This window comes from Pseudorasbora parva, chromosome 2 (genome assembly GCF_024679245.1).
Source record: "Pseudorasbora parva isolate DD20220531a chromosome 2, ASM2467924v1, whole genome shotgun sequence".
Taxonomy (NCBI): Eukaryota; Metazoa; Chordata; class Actinopteri; order Cypriniformes; family Gobionidae; genus Pseudorasbora; species Pseudorasbora parva.
In genome coordinates, this window is record NC_090173.1 from 57,196,794 (window position 1) to 57,212,979 (window position 16,186).

The window sequence follows — 16,186 nt, forward strand, 5'->3', positions numbered from 1 at the left end:
CCCTATGATGTCATTTTCCGGTATGCAAATTTTCCCGCCATTTTGAATTTTCTGAAAAACCTACTTTTTCGAACTCCTCCTAGGCCGTTGCTCCGATTTTCACGAAAATTGAAACAGATCATCTTCAGAGCATGTTGACAAAAAGTTATGGAATTCAAGTTGATTCGTCCAATCGTTTTCAATAAACGCACAAACAAATTTTACGTGGAGGTTGCAAAAACACACTAAAGGCTATATCTCCGCAACGCTTTATCGTATTCAAACCAACCTTGGTACATGTCATCACAAGCATGACTTGAAGCAACATGCAGCGTTTCGGCGCAGCGCCACCTACCTGTCCGGAGATACGAAAAATGCCTATTTTGGCTTATAACTTCTGAACCGTTTATCCAAAAATCATAAAATTGGTCTCATTAGATTCAGGGCGTCATGCCGAGTCGACTGATATCCAATTTTACCATGTCGGCCATTTTGGATGTCGGCCATTTTGAATTATGTGCAAAAATGCTGTATTTTATGAACGCATGAACAGATTGTTATGAAACTTGGTATGGGTCATCACCACGATGCCCTGAAGTAGCCTGAGAAGTTTCGAAACAGCGCCACCTAGTGGAGAATTTTTTTTTTCAAACGCTTATAACTTTGGGTGTGGTTGACATATTTTGATGGGAGTGTGTTTTTTGGTCTCCTGAATCCTTGCCGACTCCAACGATACCAGACTTGCCAGGTTTCGGCATATGGTTTGCGCAGAGTTGTAATTTAGTGCTTAAAAAACATTTGCTGATATCTTCGAAACCGCTAGTCCGATCGAGACGAAACCAGCCTCAGAAGTTCGGAAACATAGGTCGATAGCTATACGCTAATGCCCAAATCTCAAAATATTGATAGTAAGGGGTAGTAAAATCCAATCAAAGTCAGGTGTCAGTCATTTTTTACGTGTTTTTTCATATAAATGTCTATAACTCCAAAACAAAATGAAATATTTTCACCAAACTTGACACACATATGTATGGGCTCACTACGAGGACACATAAAAAAATTGGTGGGATTGTGCCTCTTGGTGGCGCTATAATAAAACAAAACATGAAATTCCCATTGACTTCAATGCAGTATTACGGTTTAAAATGCTAATGCTATAATTTAAGAATGCACTAGTGTATCATTACAAAACTCGGTATGTGTCTTCCGCTCTATGTCCCGAAGATATTCAAAAAGTTTCGGGGCAGCGCCACCTTGTGGTCAAAAGTTGTAATAAAATGTACAAAAATGCTAATAACTTTTGATTAAATTAGCCTATTGTAATGAGACTGGTCATAATACATTCATTGGCTCATGCCGAGAAGATAGATACCCATTTTGCCATATTTTGCAAACATATCTGTGCTCCATCTTGTTATTTGTTAAAAATCTACTTTTTCAAACTCATCCTAGACCGTTTGTCCGATTTTCACCAAAATTGATCCGTATCGTCTTCAGACCATGCTGACAAATAGTTATGGATTTCGGATTGATAGACAAAACAGTTTTCATATACCACTGCAACAGATTTGAGCCATGATGCAAAAATGACTCTTGAGGCTGTATCTCTGCAATGCTTTGACATATTGACACCAAACTTTGCATGTGTCATTGTCATCTCAATCTGACTAAACCACATTAGTTTCGTAACAGTGACACCTATTGGTCGAAAGTGATAAACCATTAAACCATTATTATTGACTGTATTTAAAATTTGACTGCTATTTTGCCTAAAATCAACTTAATAGGTCCTTAATGGCTCATTGTTGCAGTTGGCTTGAGACTTCCAGCCATGCTGGCATGTCTTGTCTTCTTCTTTGCGCTTGGCCCCGATAATGGCTGCTTGCAGCTATATTTAGGGGCCAAGCACCGAAGGTGCGGAGGCACCTATTGAAATCGTTAGTGTTCCTATTATTAGGGGCCAAGCACCGAAGGTGCGGAGGCACCTATTGAAATCGTTAGTGTTCCTATTATTAGGGGCCAAGCACCGAAGGTGCGGAGGCACCTATTGAAATCGTTAGTGTTCCTATTATTATTATTCTGCTTCTTCTTCTTCTTCTTCTTCTTCTTCTTCTTCTTCCGCCATAGGAGTCTCTGGCAGCCCATAGAACCGTATGGTAAAAAGTTGTGAAATTTGGCACACTCATAGAGGCCAGTCTGAGCTGTCACTATAGCAAATTTGGTGCCTCTAACTCAATCCCTCTAGCGCCACCACCTGTCCAAAGTTTCACTCATATTTATGCTTATAACTTTTGACCCCTAAGGGCTAGAAACAAAATTCTTTTTTCATCGGATTCCTTGGCTCAAGCCGATTCGATTTCACCCTATGATGTCATTTTCCGGTATGCAAATTTTCCCGCCATTTTGAATTTTCTGAAAAACCTACTTTTTCGAACTCCTCCTAGGCCGTTGCTCCGATTTTCACGAAAATTGAAACAGATCATCTTCAGAGCATGTTGACAAAAAGTTATGGAATTCAAGTTGATTCGTCCAATCGTTTTCAATAAACGCACAAACAAATTTTACGTGGAGGTTGCAAAAACACACTAAAGGCTATATCTCCGCAACGCTTTATCGTATTCAAACCAACCTTGGTACATGTCATCACAAGCATGACTTGAAGCAACATGCAGCGTTTCGGCGCAGCGCCACCTACCTGTCCGGAGATACGAAAAATGCCTATTTTGGCTTATAACTTCTGAACCGTTTATCCAAAAATCATAAAATTGGTCTCATTAGATTCAGGGCGTCATGCCGAGTCGACTGATATCCAATTTTACCATGTCGGCCATTTTGGATGTCGGCCATTTTGAATTATGTGCAAAAATGCTGTATTTTATGAACGCATGAACAGATTGTTATGAAACTTGGTATGGGTCATCACCACGATGCCCTGAAGTAGCCTGAGAAGTTTCGAAACAGCGCCACCTAGTGGAGAATTTTTTTTTTCAAACGCTTATAACTTTGGGTGTGGTTGACATATTTTGATGGGAGTGTGTTTTTTGGTCTCCTGAATCCTTGCCGACTCCAACGATACCAGACTTGCCAGGTTTCGGCATATGGTTTGCGCAGAGTTGTAATTTAGTGCTTAAAAAACATTTGCTGATATCTTCGAAACCGCTAGTCCGATCGAGACGAAACCAGCCTCAGAAGTTCGGAAACATAGGTCGATAGCTATACACTAATGCCCAAATCTCAAAATATTGATAGTAAGGGGTAGTAAAATCCAATCAAAGTCAGGTGTCAGTCATTTTTTACGTGTTTTTTCATATAAATGTCTATAACTCCAAAACAAAATGAAATATTTTCACCAAACTTGACACACATATGTATGGGCTCACTACGAGGACACATAAAAAAATTGGTGGGATTGTGCCTCTTGGTGGCGCTATAATAAAACAAAACATGAAATTCCCATTGACTTCAATGCAGTATTACGGTTTAAAATGCTAATGCTATAATTTAAGAATGCACTAGTGTATCATTACAAAACTCGGTATGTGTCTTCCGCTCTATGTCCCGAAGATATTCAAAAAGTTTCGGGGCAGCGCCACCTTGTGGTCAAAAGTTGTAATAAAATGTACAAAAATGCTAATAACTTTTGATTAAATTAGCCTATTGTAATGAGACTGGTCATAATACATTCATTGGCTCATGCCGAGAAGATAGATACCAATTTTGCCATATTTTGCAAACATATCTGTGCTCCATCTTGTTATTTGTTAAAAATCTACTTTTTCAAACTCATCCTAGACCGTTTGTCCGATTTTCACCAAAATGGATCCGTATCGTCTTCAGACCATGCTGACAAATACTTATGGATTTCGGATTGATAGACAAAACAGTTTTCATATACCACTGCAACAGAGTTGAGCCATGATGCAAAAATTACTCTTGAGGCTGTATCTCTGCAATGCTTTGACATATTGACACCAAACTTTGCATGTGTCATTGTCATCTCAATCTGACTAAACCACATCAGTTTCGTAACAGTGACACCTATTGGTCGAAAGTGATAAACCATTAAACCATTATTATTGACTGTATTTAAAATTTGACTGCTATTTTGCCTAAAATCAACTTAATAGGTCCTTAATGGCTCATTGTTGCAGTTGGCTTGAGACTTCCAGCCATGCTGGCATGTCTTGTCTTCTTCTTTGCGCTTGGCCCCGATAATGGCTGCTTGCAGCTATATTTATTCTGCTTCTTCTTCTTCTTTTTCCGCCATAGGAGTCTCTGGCAGCCCATAGAACCGTATGGTAAAAAGTTGTGAAATTTGGCACACTCATAGAGGCCAGTCTGAGCTGTCACTATAGCAAATTTGGTGCCTCTAACTCAATCCCTCTAGCGCCACCACCTGTCCAAAGTTTCACTCATATTTATGCTTATAACTTTTGACCCCTAAGGGCTAGAAACAAAATTCTTTTTTCATCGGATTCCTTGGCTCAAGCCGATTCGATTTCACCCTATGATGTCATTTTCCGGTATGCAAATTTTCCCGCCATTTTGAATTTTCTGAAAAACCTACTTTTTCGAACTCCTCCTAGGCCGTTGCTCCGATTTTCACGAAAATTGAAACAGATCATCTTCAGAGCATGTTGACAAAAAGTTATGGAATTCAAGTTGATTCGTCCAATCGTTTTCAATAAACGCACAAACAAATTTTACGTGGAGGTTGCAAAAACACACTAAAGGCTATATCTCCGCAACGCTTTATCGTATTCAAACCAACCTTGGTACATGTCATCACAAGCATGACTTGAAGCAACATGCAGCGTTTCGGCGCAGCGCCACCTACCTGTCCGGAGATACGAAAAATGCCTATTTTGGCTTATAACTTCTGAACCGTTTATCCAAAAATCATAAAATTGGTCTCATTAGATTCAGGGCGTCATGCCGAGTCGACTGATATCCAATTTTACCATGTCGGCCATTTTGGATGTCGGCCATTTTGAATTATGTGCAAAAATGCTGTATTTTATGAACGCATGAACAGATTGTTATGAAACTTGGTATGGGTCATCACCACGATGCCCTGAAGTAGCCTGAGAAGTTTCGAAACAGCGCCACCTAGTGGAGAATTTTTTTTTTCAAACGCTTATAACTTTGGGTGTGGTTGACATATTTTGATGGGAGTGTGTTTTTTGGTCTCCTGAATCCTTGCCGACTCCAACGATACCAGACTTGCCAGGTTTCGGCATATGGTTTGCGCAGAGTTGTAATTTAGTGCTTAAAAAACATTTGCTGATATCTTCGAAACCGCTAGTCCGATCGAGACGAAACCAGCCTCAGAAGTTCGGAAACATAGGTCGATAGCTATACGCTAATGCCCAAATCTCAAAATATTGATAGTAAGGGGTAGTAAAATCCAATCAAAGTCAGGTGTCAGTCATTTTTTACGTGTTTTTTCATATAAATGTCTATAACTCCAAAACAAAATGAAATATTTTCACCAAACTTGACACACATATGTATGGGCTCACTACGAGGACACATAAAAAAATTGGTGGGATTGTGCCTCTTGGTGGCGCTATAATAAAACAAAACATGAAATTCCCATTGACTTCAATGCAGTATTACGGTTTAAAATGCTAATGCTATAATTTAAGAATGCACTAGTGTATCGTTACAAAACTCGGTATGTGTCTTCCGCTCTATGTCCCGAAGATATTCAAAAAGTTTCGGGGCAGCGCCACCTTGTGGTCAAAAGTTGTAATAAAATGTACAAAAATGCTAATAACTTTTGATTAAATTAGCCTATTGTAATGAGACTGGTCATAATACATTCATTGGCTCATGCCGAGAAGATAGATACCAATTTTGCCATATTTTGCAAACATATCTGTGCTCCATCTTGTTATTTGTTAAAAATCTACTTTTTCAAACTCATCCTAGACCGTTTGTCCGATTTTCACCAAAATTGATCCGTATCGTCTTCAGACCATGCTGACAAATACTTATGGATTTCGGATTGATAGACAAAACAGTTTTCATATACCACTGCAACAGAGTTGAGCCATGATGCAAAAATGACTCTTGAGGCTGTATCTCTGTAATGCTTTGACATATTGACACCAAACTTTGCATGTGTCATTGTCATCTCAATCTGACTAAACCACATCAGTTTCGTAACAGTGACACCTATTGGTCGAAAGTGATAAACCATTAAACCATTATTATTGACTGTATTTAAAATTTGACTGCTATTTTGCCTAAAATCAACTTAATAGGTCCTTAATGGCTCATTGTTGCAGTTGGCTTGAGACTTCCAGCCATGCTGGCATGTCTTGTCTTCTTCTTTGCGCTTGGCCCCGATAATGGCTGCTTGCAGCTATATTTATTATTAGGGGCCAAGCACCGAAGGTGCGGAGGCACCTATTGAAATTGTTAGTGTTCCTATTATTATTATTCTGCTTCTTCTTCTTCTTCTTCTTCTTCTTCTTCTTCTTTTTCTTTTTCTTCCGCCATAGGAGTCTCTGGCAGCCCATAGAACCGTATGGTAAAAAGTTGTGAAATTTGGCACACTCATAGAGGCCAGTCTGAGCTGTCACTATAGCAAATTTGGTGCCTCTAACTCAATCCCTCTAGCGCCACCACCTGTCCAAAGTTTCACTCATATTTATGCTTATAACTTTTGACCCCTAAGGGCTAGAAACAAAATTCTTTTTTCATCGGATTCCTTGGCTCAAGCCGATTCGATTTCACCCTATGATGTCATTTTCCGGTATGCAAATTTTCCCGCCATTTTGAATTTTCTGAAAAACCTACTTTTTCGAACTCCTCCTAGGCCGTTGCTCCGATTTTCACGAAAATTGAAACAGATCATCTTCAGAGCATGTTGACAAAAAGTTATGGAATTCAAGTTGATTCGTCCAATCGTTTTCAATAAACGCACAAACAAATTTTACGTGGAGGTTGCAAAAACACACTAAAGGCTATATCTCCGCAACGCTTTATCGTATTCAAACCAACCTTGGTACATGTCATCACAAGCATGACTTGAAGCAACATGCAGCGTTTCGGCGCAGCGCCACCTACCTGTCCGGAGATACGAAAAATGCCTATTTTGGCTTATAACTTCTGAACCGTTTATCCAAAAATCATAAAATTGGTCTCATTAGATTCAGGGCGTCATGCCGAGTCGACTGATATCCAATTTTACCATGTCGGCCATTTTGGATGTCGGCCATTTTGAATTATGTGCAAAAATGCTGTATTTTATGAACGCATGAACGGATTGTTATGAAACTTGGTATGGGTCATCACCACGATGCCCTGAAGTAGCCTGAGAAGTTTCGAAACAGCGCCACCTAGTGGAGAATTTTTTTTTTCAAACGCTTATAACTTTGGGTGTGGTTGACATATTTTGATGGGAGTGTGTTTTTTGGTCTCCTGAATCCTTGCCGACTCCAACGATACCAGACTTGCCAGGTTTCGGCATATGGTTTGCGCAGAGTTGTAATTTAGTGCTTAAAAAACATTTGCTGATATCTTCGAAACCGCTAGTCCGATCGAGACGAAACCAGCCTCAGAAGTTCGGAAACATAGGTCGATAGCTATACGCTAATGCCCAAATCTCAAAATATTGATAGTAAGGGGTAGTAAAATCCAATCAAAGTCAGGTGTCAGTCATTTTTTACGTGTTTTTTCATATAAATGTCTATAACTCCAAAACAAAATGAAATATTTTCACCAAACTTGACACACATATGTATGGGCTCACTACGAGGACACATAAAAAAATTGGTGGGATTGTGCCTCTTGGTGGCGCTATAATAAAACAAAACATGAAATTCCCATTGACTTCAATGCAGTATTACGGTTTAAAATGCTAATGCTATAATTTAAGAATGCACTAGTGTATCATTACAAAACTCGGTATGTGTCTTCCGCTCTATGTCCCGAAGATATTCAAAAAGTTTCGGGGCAGCGCCACCTTGTGGTCAAAAGTTGTAATAAAATGTACAAAAATGCTAATAACTTTTGATTAAATTAGCCTATTGTAATGAGACTGGTCATAATACATTCATTGGCTCATGCCGAGAAGATAGATACCAATTTTGCCATATTTTGCAAACATATCTGTGCTCCATCTTGTTATTTGTTAAAAATCTACTTTTTCAAACTCATCCTAGACCGTTTGTCCGATTTTCACCAAAATTGATCCGTATCGTCTTCAGACCATGCTGACAAATACTTATGGATTTCGGATTGATAGACAAAACAGTTTTCATATACCACTGCAACAGAGTTGAGCCATGATGCAAAAATTACTCTTGAGGCTGTATCTCTGCAATGCTTTGACATATTGACACCAAACTTTGCATGTGTCATTGTCATCTCAATCTGACTAAACCACATCAGTTTCGTAACAGTGACACCTATTGGTCGAAAGTGATAAACCATTAAACCATTATTATTGACTGTATTTAAAATTTGACTGCTATTTTGCCTAAAATCAACTTAATAGGTCCTTAATGGCTCATTGTTGCAGTTGGCTTGAGACTTCCAGCCATGCTGGCATGTCTTGTCTTCTTCTTTGCGCTTGGCCCCGATAATGGCTGCTTGCAGCTATATTTCTGCTTCTTCTTCTTCTTCTTCTTCTTCTTCCGCCATAGGAGTCTCTGGCAGCCCATAGAACCGTATGGTAAAAAGTTGTGAAATTTGGCACACTCATAGAGGCCAGTCTGAGCTGTCACTATAGCAAATTTGGTGCCTCTAACTCAATCCCTCTAGCGCCACCACCTGTCCAAAGTTTCACTCATATTTATGCTTATAACTTTTGACCCCTAAGGGCTAGAAACAAAATTCTTTTTTCATCGGATTCCTTGGCTCAAGCCGATTCGATTTCACCCTATGATGTCATTTTCCGGTATGCAAATTTTCCCGCCATTTTGAATTTTCTGAAAAACCTACTTTTTCGAACTCCTCCTAGGCCGTTGCTCCGATTTTCACGAAAATTGAAACAGATCATCTTCAGAGCATGTTGACAAAAAGTTATGGAATTCAAGTTGATTCGTCCAATCGTTTTCAATAAACGCACAAACAAATTTTACGTGGAGGTTGCAAAAACACACTAAAGGCTATATCTCCGCAACGCTTTATCGTATTCAAACCAACCTTGGTACATGTCATCACAAGCATGACTTGAAGCAACATGCAGCGTTTCGGCGCAGCGCCACCTACCTGTCCGGAGATACGAAAAATGCCTATTTTGGCTTATAACTTCTGAACCGTTTATCCAAAAATCATAAAATTGGTCTCATTAGATTCAGGGCGTCATGCCGAGTCGACTGATATCCAATTTTACCATGTCGGCCATTTTGGATGTCGGCCATTTTGAATTATGTGCAAAAATGCTGTATTTTATGAACGCATGAACAGATTGTTATGAAACTTGGTATGGGTCATCACCACGATGCCCTGAAGTAGCCTGAGAAGTTTCGAAACAGCGCCACCTAGTGGAGAATTTTTTTTTTCAAACGCTTATAACTTTGGGTGTGGTTGACATATTTTGATGGGAGTGTGTTTTTTGGTCTCCTGAATCCTTGCCGACTCCAACGATACCAGACTTGCCAGGTTTCGGCATATGGTTTGCGCAGAGTTGTAATTTAGTGCTTAAAAAACATTTGCTGATATCTTCGAAACCGCTAGTCCGATCGAGACGAAACCAGCCTCAGAAGTTCGGAAACATAGGTCGATAGCTATACGCTAATGCCCAAATCTCAAAATATTGATAGTAAGGGGTAGTAAAATCCAATCAAAGTCAGGTGTCAGTCCTTTTTTACGTGTTTTTTCATATAAATGTCTATAACTCCAAAACAAAATGAGATATTTTCACCAAACTTGACACACATATGTATGGGCTCACTATGAGGACACATAAAAAAATTGGTGGGATTGTGGCTCTTGGTGGCGCTATAATAAAACAAAACATGAAATTCCCATTGACTTCAATGCAGTATTATGGTTTAAAATGCTAATGCTATAATTTAAGAATGCATTAGCGTATCGTTACAAAACTCGGTATGTGTCTTCCGCTCCATGTCCTGAAGATACTCAAAAAGTTTCGGGGTAGCGCCACCTTGTGGTCAAAAGTTGTAATAAAATGTACAGAAATGCGAATAACTTTTGATTAAATTAACCCATTGTAATGAAACTGGTCATAATACAGTCAATGGCTCATGCCGAGAACATGGATACCAATTGTGCCATATTTTGCAAACCTATCTGTCCTCCGTCTTGTTATTTGTTAAAAACCTACTTTTTCAAACTCATCCTAGACCGTTTGTCCGATTTTCACCAAAATTGATCCGTATCGTCTTCAGACCATGCTGACAAATAGTTATGGATTTCGGATTGATAGACAAAACAGTTTTCATATACCACTGCAACAGAGTTGAGCCATGATGCAAAAATTACTCTTGAGGCTGTATCTCTGCAATGCTTTGACATATTGACACCAAACTTTGCATGTGTCATTGTCATCTCAATCTGACTAAACCACATCAGTTTCGTAACAGTGACACCTATTGGTCGAAAGTGATAAACCATTAAACCATTATTATTGACTGTATTTAAAATTTGACTGCTATTTTGCCTAAAATCAACTTAATAGGTCCTTAATGGCTCATTGTTGCAGTTGGCTTGAGACTTCCAGCCATGCTGGCATGTCTTGTCTTCTTCTTTGCGCTTGGCCCCGATAATGGCTGCTTGCAGCTATATTTATTATTCTGCTTCTTCTTCTTCTTCTTCTTCTTCTTCTTCTTCTTCTTCCGCCATAGGAGTCTCTGGCAGCCCATAGAACCGTATGGTAAAAAGTTGTGAAATTTGGCACACTCATAGAGGCCAGTCTGAGCTGTCACTATAGCAAATTTGGTGCCTCTAACTCAATCCCTCTAGCGCCACCACCTGTCCAAAGTTTCACTCATATTTATGCTTATAACTTTTGACCCCTAAGGGCTAGAAACAAAATTCTTTTTTCATCGGATTCCTTGGCTCAAGCCGATTCGATTTCACCCTATGATGTCATTTTCCGGTATGCAAATTTTCCCGCCATTTTGAATTTTCTGAAAAACCTACTTTTTCGAACTCCTCCTAGGCCGTTGCTCCGATTTTCACGAAAATTGAAACAGATCATCTTCAGAGCATGTTGACAAAAAGTTATGGAATTCAAGTTGATTCGTCCAATCGTTTTCAATAAACGCACAAACAAATTTTACGTGGAGGTTGCAAAAACACACTAAAGGCTATATCTCCGCAACGCTTTATCGTATTCAAACCAACCTTGGTACATGTCATCACAAGCATGACTTGAAGCAACATGCAGCGTTTCGGCGCAGCGCCACCTACCTGTCCGGAGATACGAAAAATGCCTATTTTGGCTTATAACTTCTGAACCGTTTATCCAAAAATCATAAAATTGGTCTCATTAGATTCAGGGCGTCATGCCGAGTCGACTGATATCCAATTTTACCATGTCGGCCATTTTGGATGTCGGCCATTTTGAATTATGTGCAAAAATGCTGTATTTTATGAACGCATGAACAGATTGTTATGAAACTTGGTATGGGTCATCACCACGATGCCCTGAAGTAGCCTGAGAAGTTTCGAAACAGCGCCACCTAGTGGAGAAATTTTTTTTTCAAACGCTTATAACTTTGGGTGTGGTTGACATATTTTGATGGGAGTGTGTTTTTTGGTCTCCTGAATCCTTGCCGACTCCAACGATACCAGACTTGCCAGGTTTCGGCATATGGTTTGCGCAGAGTTGTAATTTAGTGCTTAAAAAACATTTGCTGATATCTTCGAAACCGCTAGTCCGATCGAGACGAAACCAGCCTCAGAAGTTCGGAAACATAGGTCGATAGCTATACGCTAATGCCCAAATCTCAAAATATTGATAGTAAGGGGTAGTAAAATCCAATCAAAGTCAGGTGTCAGTCATTTTTTACGTGTTTTTTCATATAAATGTCTATAACTCCAAAACAAAATGAAATATTTTCACCAAACTTGACACACATATGTATGGGCTCACTACGAGGACACATAAAAAAATTGGTGGGATTGTGCCTCTTGGTGGCGCTATAATAAAACAAAACATGAAATTCCCATTGACTTCAATGCAGTATTACGGTTTAAAATGCTAATGCTATAATTTAAGAATGCACTAGTGTATCGTTACAAAACTCGGTATGTGTCTTCCGCTCTATGTCCCGAAGATATTCAAAAAGTTTCGGGGCAGCGCCACCTTGTGGTCAAAAGTTGTAATAAAATGTACAAAAATGCTAATAACTTTTGATTAAATTAGCCTATTGTAATGAGACTGGTCATAATACATTCATTGGCTCATGCCGAGAAGATAGATACCAATTTTGCCATATTTTGCAAACATATCTGTGCTCCATCTTGTTATTTGTTAAAAATCTACTTTTTCAAACTCATCCTAGACCGTTTGTCCGATTTTCACCAAAATTGATCCGTATCGTCTTCAGACCATGCTGACAAATACTTATGGATTTCGGATTGATAGACAAAACAGTTTTCATATACCACTGCAACAGAGTTGAGCCATGATGCAAAAATTACTCTTGAGGCTGTATCTCTGCAATGCTTTGACATATTGACACCAAACTTTGCATGTGTCATTGTCATCTCAATCTGACTAAACCACATCAGTTTCGTAACAGTGACACCTATTGGTCGAAAGTGATAAACCATTAAACCATTATTATTGACTGTATTTAAAATTTGACTGCTATTTTGCCTAAAATCAACTTAATAGGTCCTTAATGGCTCATTGTTGCAGTTGGCTTGAGACTTCCAGCCATGCTGGCATGTCTTGTCTTCTTCTTTGCGCTTGGCCCCGATAATGGCTGCTTGCAGCTATATTTTTTATTTGCTTTTATCTGATACTGACCAGTGTTTTATGTGTTTTTCCCACTAATTTATTGAGGCATTACGATTTGGAGAGGATCAGCTTTACTTCATGGACATCAATGCAAGACATTCTGCAACAGTTTCTACTGCCCAGTGTTTTAAACTGACCAGATGGCACAATACACCTTCAAATTCACTTCAAAAAGCAGCTGTCCATGGAGGTGTGAAGGTTTTGAGTTATTTGTTTATACACAGTAGCAAGAAATAGTATTTATTTGTTGTCCCTTTTGAATTAGTTGGTTATAAAGTTTCAAGTGTATATATATATATATATATATATATATATATAGTGCTTAAGCTAACAAAATGCAAACACTATTTCATGTGTTTGAATGTGTCCCATTAAAATTAAATTAAGTACACAACCAAGCATTATATATATCTGTTTGATTTTGTTGCAGTAAATTGACAATCAGAATGTCACCCAGGATAATGGAAGCTGATCAAAAACAAGGTTAGTTTTAAAAGGCTCTAATTAAGACATAGGCTACTTATACAGATAGTGTGTTGTTATATGTCACATTTTCCAGGAATGTTCTTCTATTCTATAATGTTCAATTGTTTTAGACTGTTCCACAACAGTTGGATGGCTCTATTGACAGTATGTACTGTCTATTGACAGTATCTTCATGTTAATGGTAAGAAAAAGAAGGAAAAGGTAAAAAAAAATTAAATACAAGCTTCCCTTCATTAGGATAAAAAACATGAGGGCTTTTCACACTTGAAATAGTAAACTCCGGGTATACAGAATCTTGGGTTATCTTGCTTTATGTTTCACACTGATCATCATTTACCTGAGATGAACAATTAATCCTGGGTATTCATACACTGCCGTTCCACACTGTACTTTAATAAACCATGGGATAACATATGTGCAGTATCAGGGTCACTGACAGACACTGCACTGCACACAATATGTTTTCATAAATGCTCAAGCTTTGCATGTCCTTGTATTACAAGTTTATCCTGAATGGACATTTCAGACTATACAATAATTTAAATGGTCTCTTCTTCGCTGCAATTGCGTTTTCTGTTTGCATTTGATGTTTTTCCTCTTCAATGCTGACTTTATTATTTATATAGAGTGCACAGTGGTTCAGTGACTGTCCAAAGCACGTAAATATAAAAGTGTGAAATGTTACTTTACCCGAGGTTAAAAGTGTGTTTAGAATGACGATAAGCTCAGTGTGAGAAGCCCTATGAAGTGCTTGCCTTTAATTTCTGTATACATTTTGAACTGAAAATGGTTAATTAATTTGATTGTGACAGGGTATCATTTATGTCAGAAATTTAGATATGAGAAACTGAATTTCACAACTTTATTATACATGCTACATCCTAACTTCAACACACGATATTGTTAAAACACTTCCAACATTTCATCCTATTTTTTTGTACCCTTGTCTCATGAAGGAGCCACGGATCACAGAAGACCTCTGCACTGCAGTGTAAAGACTGTGGAACAACCAAACGTTTTCAACAGTTTAGTGGAAGAGCCCTGATTTCTGAAATTTGAAAGTGGAAGACTAGGAAAAAGCCCTTCAACTTTCACAGGCTGAATAGTTGACCGACAACTGGCCAAAGAGACAGTTGTTTATAGAGGTTACATTTATTTTAGATTTAATTTGTCATGTACCTGCTGTGCAATAACTTTCAACTTAGTTCAATTTATTCCCCTTGGTCTGATTGTGTATTTTTTTAAAGCAAACCCAAGCTAGTATATGATGCCTTTTGCTACTTAAGGGGATTTTTAAGGAACATTTTATAAAATTAAACAATTTCTGTGTGTTTTGGGGTTTGTTTGATTGATCTGAATCATGCATAACAGTGTAGAATTGTGTAATATATATTATGTACTATGAAAAAAAGGTTTATTCTGAGATGCTTGAGTAAAAAACAAATATGTTGTGTCATAAAAATAAATGTTCAAATGCTCAATCTTTGTTTTCATTTTTTTGTGTGTTAAGATTTGTGTTCAGTTTATCTAATATAATATTTAAGACATAATATAAATAAATAAAAAATAATAGCAACTTTTTACTTTAAAAACGTTAATGTTTTTTTATAAATACATTTTTTAACGTAAATTATTTGATTTTGTATTAATATCCAGTATTGTTTATTTTAAAACATATTTTTATGATTTAACTATGAGTGAGTATATCTATCTAGCCTATCTATCATCTCTCTATCTATCTTCAATTAGAACTTAATAATTAAATACTTGACATTATTAACATCGTTTAAACTTTGGGCTTGAAACGCTCCAAATAGAGCAATGTATGCGAAGATAAATCAGCTCCGCCCACTTCCGGCATGAGACTGGCGTGGCGCTGTTGTCGCCCTCAGACTGTTGTGAGTGACGTATATGGGTTCTGCGGTTCTGCAGTTAGACCTGTCTCGTGCCACGCAGCTGGCACTCGTGAACATTAATCACCGGCCGGCGGCTGCGGCACCTAGGGGTAAGGACAGAGAGGCGAGAGAAATGTAGACGGGAGCACGAGGAGCCCGCGGACGAGAGAGGGGAGAGAGGGAAAAGAAAGAAAGAGGAAAAAAAAAATATCTGGTCCGGTTCCCAGACACACTGCCGTTCGGCCCTCAGCCCGCTGAGAGGCTCTTCCTCGCGATGCTGTGCGATGGCACTGGACGCCTGGTGGGCAGCTCGAGCCTCCTCCGCCCCCTGGCGGCCGGCGGTGACTCCTCCTTCTGAGGGACCCGGCAGCGAGCCCCGCGCTCCCTGCTCCTCTCCTATCAGGTGGACTGCAGCAGGCTCCGGCTCACGGCAAGCGCGGCGACTCCTCCGCTCCCTCTCGGACGGCAGCCACCCCACCTCGACCCAGGGGCACGGCAGCGAGGTCTCTGTCCCACCTTCCTCGCTCCAGCACCATCGCCTCGGGCAGCCCTCGCGGTCTTTCATCATCCGCACTGCCCGAACTCCTCAGCACCGCGATCCCCCTCAGCAGCGAGGGCTCTGTCCCACCTTCCTCGCTCCAGCACCATCGCCTCGGGCAGCCCTCGCGGTCTTTCATCATCCGCACTGCCCGAACTCCTCAGCACCGCGATCCCCCTCAGCAGCGAGATCTCTGTCCCACCTTCCTCGCTCCAGCACCATCGCCTCGGGCAGCCCTCGCGGTCCTCATTCATCCGCGCTGCCCGACCTCCTCAGCACCGCGATCCCCCTCAGCAGCGAGGGCTCTTCGACAGCGCGTCCCTCCTTCCTCCCGGGCTT

The 16,186-nt window shown here is 39.6% G+C and overlaps 1 long non-coding RNA gene across 2 annotated transcripts in view; it reads left to right on the plus strand.

The window, feature by feature from the left end:
• LOC137055558 (uncharacterized) overlaps positions 1 to 14,895 on the plus strand; it is a 108,147-nt gene extending 93,252 nt beyond the window's left edge. Inside the window, exons 2-5 of one of the 2 annotated variants that reach the window (XR_010900026.1) lie at positions 12,974 to 13,118; positions 13,359 to 13,411; positions 13,525 to 13,595; positions 14,371 to 14,895. This is a non-coding gene — a long non-coding RNA (uncharacterized lncRNA). The remainder of the gene's footprint in view (positions 1 to 12,973; positions 13,119 to 13,358; positions 13,412 to 13,524; positions 13,596 to 14,370) is intronic. The other variant, XR_010900024.1, reaches the window with a different exon arrangement.
• Positions 14,896 to 16,186: the final 1,291 nt, after the last annotated feature.